This window comes from Mandrillus leucophaeus, unplaced genomic scaffold, assembly GCF_000951045.1.
Source record: "Mandrillus leucophaeus isolate KB7577 unplaced genomic scaffold, Mleu.le_1.0 Scaffold797, whole genome shotgun sequence".
In the NCBI taxonomy this organism is placed as follows: Eukaryota; Metazoa; Chordata; class Mammalia; order Primates; family Cercopithecidae; genus Mandrillus; species Mandrillus leucophaeus.
Window position 1 is genome coordinate 1,332,070 of NW_012108663.1, and position 6,154 is coordinate 1,338,223.

Here is a 6,154-nt window from a genome sequence, read left to right on the forward strand (position 1 = left end):
AATTCACACAGCAAGTCAGTGGCAGAGCTCAGAGTTGGATCCAGGTTTCCTGCTTCCTAGGAAAGTTATTTTCCCACCACCTTTGAATAAAATACAGCTATATATTCTAAGGGTGTCAGTTGTGATACACTGGAGAGTACCTGAGTCTGGATAATAGAGAGGCTTGCGTCCTAGCACAACTACTAGCAATTACTTGCTAGTAATTGATGCAGCAGTCATATATTTTTAGAGCATCCAAGAATCATAGCATGGATGCCAATAAGGTAGTGAGTTTCCTGTCACTAGATGCAGATGAGGAAAAGGTTGACTCAGCTAACCACCTGGGTGGTTCAAGAGTCTAAGAGAGGTGACTATAAATGGTACTTACTCCACAGTTCAGGCAGGGTTCCCATGCAGGGCCAAATCAGTCACTTTTCCACATTGAGCCAGGGACATGGTAGGCAGGAAAAGATTAGAAGAATTCTTCCTCATTTATTTTGTTAAAAATGATTTATGTATCTATTTACATTCTACTTTTCATTCAATAATATCCATTCATCCATTTGACAAATATTTATTTGACATCTACTCTATGCCAGGCAATTTGCTGGGTGCCTTGTTCCAATAAAAATCATAAGTGATTTCAGATGAGAATAATACATCTCATTGCGCTAGAAAAGTACCTTTCTCATCTCCTTTTATTTCAATCTCTACCTGTTTATTTTATGCTCATTTTAGTGAGTACCATGAACCCAATGAACCCTTGACTACTGAGTGTGTTTAAGGGTATATTAGTCAGGGTTCTCTAGACAGACAGAACCAATATATATATATCAGGAGAATTGGCTCATGCAATTACAGAGGCTCAGAAGTCCCACAACAGGCTGCCTGCAAGGTCTGCAAGGGCTGCAAGCTGGAGACCCTAGAATGCTGGTAACGTTCATGGTTCAGTCCAAATCTGAAGGCCTTAGAACAAGGGAAGCTGAGGTGTAACTCTCAGTCTGAGGTTGAAGGCCTGAGAACCCCAGTGTTGTGGAGGAAGCGCTGGTGTAAGTCTAGAGTTCAAAGGCTGGAGAACCTGGAATTCTGATGTCCAAGGACAAAAGAGGAAGACTGTATCCTAGCTCCAGCGGGTAATTCATCATATCTGCCTTTTCTGTTTTTGCTCTCTGCAGGCCCCCAGCAGACTGGCTGGTGCCCGCTCACATTGAGAGTGGATCTTCCCCACCTAGTCCATCAAACGCATGCCCTGATCTCCTCCAGAAACATCCAAAAATAGTGCTTTACTTGGTTTCTAGGTATTCCATAATCCAGTCAAGTTGACACCTAAAATTAACCATCACAGGAGTAATAGTGAAGAATCAGAAAAGTAAACTTGGACAGAACTTGGTGTTTGTATTTCATCATTTTTTTCCTGGTCTCTGAGCATTTGCCAATCTTTTAATTAATGCATTCCACTATAACAGAGGGAAACAGCTAAGCTTGGTGGAAAGAAAATAAAGTTTTTAGCATTCCACAGGAAGGCAGGGACTTATGAAACGCGTAAGTCTTGATTTCCATTTCCAATCATTACTGTAGAGAATAGAAGCATAGAAGTGCTCCTACGAGACAAACATTTGTGTAACAATCTCCAAACAACAGCTTATTCTCCTAGAGAGAAATATGGTATTTTACGCAGCTCCTCAAGGGCAGAAACTTCCTCCTGAGGGAACATGATTTTCCAAGGCATGTGTATTTTCAATGCAGAGCTATACACATTAGCATCTAGCGCCTTCTGCTAATAGGTCACAGGATCTTATATCCAGGCCTTTTACTTTCACCCATGTGTTCATTCAGTGGACCTTACTGATTAGCACTCTGTGCTTGGCGCTGAGGATACAGAGATGATGATGATGATGATGATGATGATGATTATGATTTATAACAATTGCTAAGATTTATTGGGCATTTTTGTGTACTCTTTCAATTCTAAGCACTCTCATTTAGTTTTCACAGTAACATTATGAAGAAATTACTCTTATAATTTTCATTTCACGGATGAGAAAACTGAGTCCCAGAGAGGTAAGAAATCTTGCTCAAGGTCACACAGCTGGTAGGTGACAGAACTGGGGTTCAAGCAAAAGCAACCCCACTCCAGAGCCCATTCTTTTACACTTTGCTGACTGTTCAAATATGACCCCCACCCTGGCAAAGGGCTGACTCATGCTCCACAGGAGAGTTAAGCCAACCAGACAAACAGCCTTGATCCAAAATATAGCATGAGGGGGTGGAAGCAGAGAGTCAGAGAAAGTGTTATTGGAAGCTAGATGAGGGTCAACTCAAGGAATAAGAAAGCTTGAGGGAAGAGGTGACATTCGTGTTGATAGATGAGCAGGTTTTGGGGAAGTGATGGGGTGAGTATTCTTGACAGAAGAAACAGCATAAGCAAAGGTCTAAAAGTAGGAATTCAGAAATTACATATGAAGAAGTTCATTCAAGATGTCTCCAGTATAGGGTTCATAGGATCACAATACTGAGCAAATAAAAGTACAAGGTGCCCAGTTAAAGTTGGACTTCAGATAAATTTTAATACAAGTGTGTCTGAAACTCACCTTTAACTGGGGTCCTATATTTTATACAGCAACCCCAAGAATGCATAAATGAGAAGCTAGAATGAGAAAGGGCAGATTGAAATCAGATCATACAGAACTCTCAACATCAGGTTAGGTCATTGCCGGATGATTTTGCAAACTTGCCTCTCTGAGCCTCAGTTTCCCCTACCTGTAATGTGAGAGCACTGGACTAGACCAATGGTTCCTAAACCCAGTGCACAACTATATTCCAAAGTGTACATTCCCAGACTCTTCCCCAAATTTCCTGAATCCGAACCTTAGGGAGAAGAATCTGGTTCTCTGGTGATTCTGATGAACATCTAAGTTTGAAAACCAATGGGCTAGGTGGCTCTAAGTATCCTTCTAGCTTCAATATTCTTTGTGATTGGTTCAAGAGTGACCATACCAGAGAGGTAGGCTATATCTTTATACTATCAAGTCCCTGAGTCCCTTCTTTCCCTCAGTTTCCCTCACCAGTGAGGCCCAACCATTTCTATAAAAGACTTTGGGACTCCCCTTCCATTCCTCTCCCAGCTTCCAGAAGGCCCCATGTCAAATGCCCATACTACAGGGAGTTCTGGCAGATAGGAGGTAGCTGATCATTTTTGTGTGTGTGTGCAAAATGTCCCTTGCCTTGTAGGAGTTTCTTGGGATGGGATGGAGACTGGTGGTCAGTGTGTCACAGGACCATCAAGACCAACGGCCTGAAACTGAGGCAGGCCTAAGCATGATCTCTAGAAAGGATATGAGATACTCCTTGGAGAAGTGAAATTACTGCTGTTAGAAAGTCTGGTCTTCCACAGCAGGGACTGAGGTGGGAAATGTCGACTTCCCAGCTCAGGAACACAAGGCCTCTGCCTCCTGCCACAGTGGCTACTGCCCATAAGTAGGTCAACTCAGCACCTCATAGCTCCTGTGGCTCCTACTCCAACCAGCTTGTTATACTGAGAATTAGAGACAGGGCAGGGGATATGAGATCCCCGAAGACCAGGCTCTGCTATGTTTCCTAGCCGGACCTGGCAGCCTCCACCGTGGGCCAACCCACTTTACCTCTCCAAGAGGCCCACTTGCCAACAGGCCAATCCTGCTGGGCCTCACAGGAAGTGGTGGCAACTGGAGGCTGAATCCCCTAAGCATCTGTCAGTAGGATTGTAGGTTATCAACAGCCCAGCACGTGAGCAATTTCTGCACAAGGTGGTGGCACCAAATGCTTTGGTATCAGGGCTGTCGTCTTGGCTCTGACAGGTCAGCCAGAACCTGGCAGGGCTGAGAGCAGGGTGTGTGGGGGGAAGGGAGGAGTCAAATACCGGGAGAGGGGGGCTGAGAAACGGGGCAGGAGAAAGAAACAGACTGGCTTGGAGCAAGGTCTGGGTCAGTGACACTCTAGGCCTCCTCTTAGGGCCCCTGGATGGCCCAATGGCATGTCTCAAGGCCTAACAGAGCTCAGGGAGAGCCCGAGTTAGTGTCAGCTAATGCTGGGAGCCTGTGCTAGGCTTGGTGGGTAGTCAGATTTCCTATTATGGGTTATCATGGCCACAGTTTGCTGAAGCAAGCCCAGATGCCCTGAGAGATGGAAGGACCTGGGCAGGCTTTGCTATACTTGCAGTCAGGCAGGCAGAACAGATAGAACAGGCTCTCTAGAGAGCTGAGGCAATAGCCAGAAGTGGGGACACCCAAGGGAACAGCAGAAGTTTTCAGTCTCACACAATGTCTTGGGGAGGACACAGCAAGTGATGAGGAGTCCAGGGATGGGTGATGCCAAATACTCTAGGAGACAGTTGGGGCGGGCAGGGAGTGGGGCGTGTGCAGGGGCAGGTGGCAGCAAGACCTTGCTGGAGGAAAAGGGACCAGACTTAAGTCTGTGAGAGGATCGGCAATAGCAAACTAGAGCTCAGCTATCACTTTACCATGGATGGAACCCAAGGATCAGAGCTGGTGTGGGCAAGGTGGGGACTTGGCTATTGTTTCCGGTCAGAGCCCAGTGACTAGAACCAGGGCATAGGGCCAGTGCCAAATCATGGCAAGAGTCTGATGTGGAGGCCAGCAGGTGGGCCCAGGGCTTCCCAGTGTCAGCATGGGGGCCAGAGATGGAGTTAGGCCTGAAGCAGGGCTCAGAAGTTCTCAGCAATGGGGGAAGGAGATGAGCAGCAACCGGGCACCAGGCAAGGTTAGTTAGTAGACATCCCACAGGGCAAAAGTCAGTCCAAAAGTGCCTGTCCCCCCATATTTGACACAACGCAGCTTGTACAGCTTGACTCAGACCATGCTGTAGTGGCAAGAAGGCTTCCCAAGAGGCCCAGCCGCAGCAAAAGCAAGCCCTGAGCTGTGAAGCTGTGGCCTTCTTGGTGACTTGATGAATCATGAGACCCGGAACAAGCCATTGCTAGGCTGATATGCTTCCATTTCTCTATATACCATCAATCCATAGAGCTGGAGGAAGAAAAATGCATGGAGTACATGGAAGGAGAAAAAAGCAAACTAAGTAATAAGAGCAGTGATGAGGATGGTGAAAATAAAATAAATAACAACAGAACAATAAGAAGAAAGTATAATGATGAATTCTAACAAAATAACCACAACCACGGCTAACATGCATTGAGTTCTTACTGTGTGCCAGACACCACTCTAAACACTTTCCATGGATGACCTCAGTTCCCCAGACTACTGAGTGGCCTTGGGGCTCAGCTTGTGGCCAAAACCAGAGCTTTCCTCTATCAAAGGCACAGTGGCCTTTCTCAAGACTGCAATAATTGCCATCATCTTGTTGGCACTGGGACCTGACCACCAAGCCTCATGCCCCTCTTCTAGTGTCCTTGCCCCCAAATCGACAGAGAGTAGTTTTAGAGCTAAGTCCTGACCCCATGCGAGCAGGGAAAGCACTGTTCTGGCAGTTAGGAGGAAGAAGGACATAGCCTGGCCATGGGATTTTGGACAAAGCACTTCTTTGTGGAGTTCAATTCTCACATGTATACATTCCATTCATTCATTAAACAAATATTTACCATTATATACCAGACACTGTTCTACTCACTGAGGACACAATAGTAAATGAGACCAACACAGCCTCTGCCCTCCTGAAGCTTACATTTCAGTGGGGAAGACAAACTATAAACACAAAAAGTAAATATGTAGAAAATCAGACCCTTATATTAGAAGGGAAGGAAGACTAGGCTTAGAGGCAGTAGGCGTACCTCGTAGTCCTAGCCCAGCCCCTGATAGCTGGGAAATCTTGGGCAAATCTCTGCATCACTCCAGGCTGCATCATTCCAGGTCTCCTCTTCTGAAAAATCTGGAAAAAAGTCTATGTCCTGTGCACCTCCTAAGTGGTTATTTTTATGATGATATGATAAAAAGGATATCAGAGCAACTGAGGCTCTGTGAGTGCTATGCAAATGGAGGGGGGATTTATCGTAGTCCCAGTAGCTAAGCTGGCTATGGGAGAGGTGAACTGAGACAAGGAAAGCGTTGTGCTTTTCAACTCATGTATACCTTTTTCAGAAGACTGGAACTCTATGAGAGCAGCTTGGTTTTAACATCAGCCTCTACTAAGTTAAACATTTAAATCAAATGAAACTCACACTTGA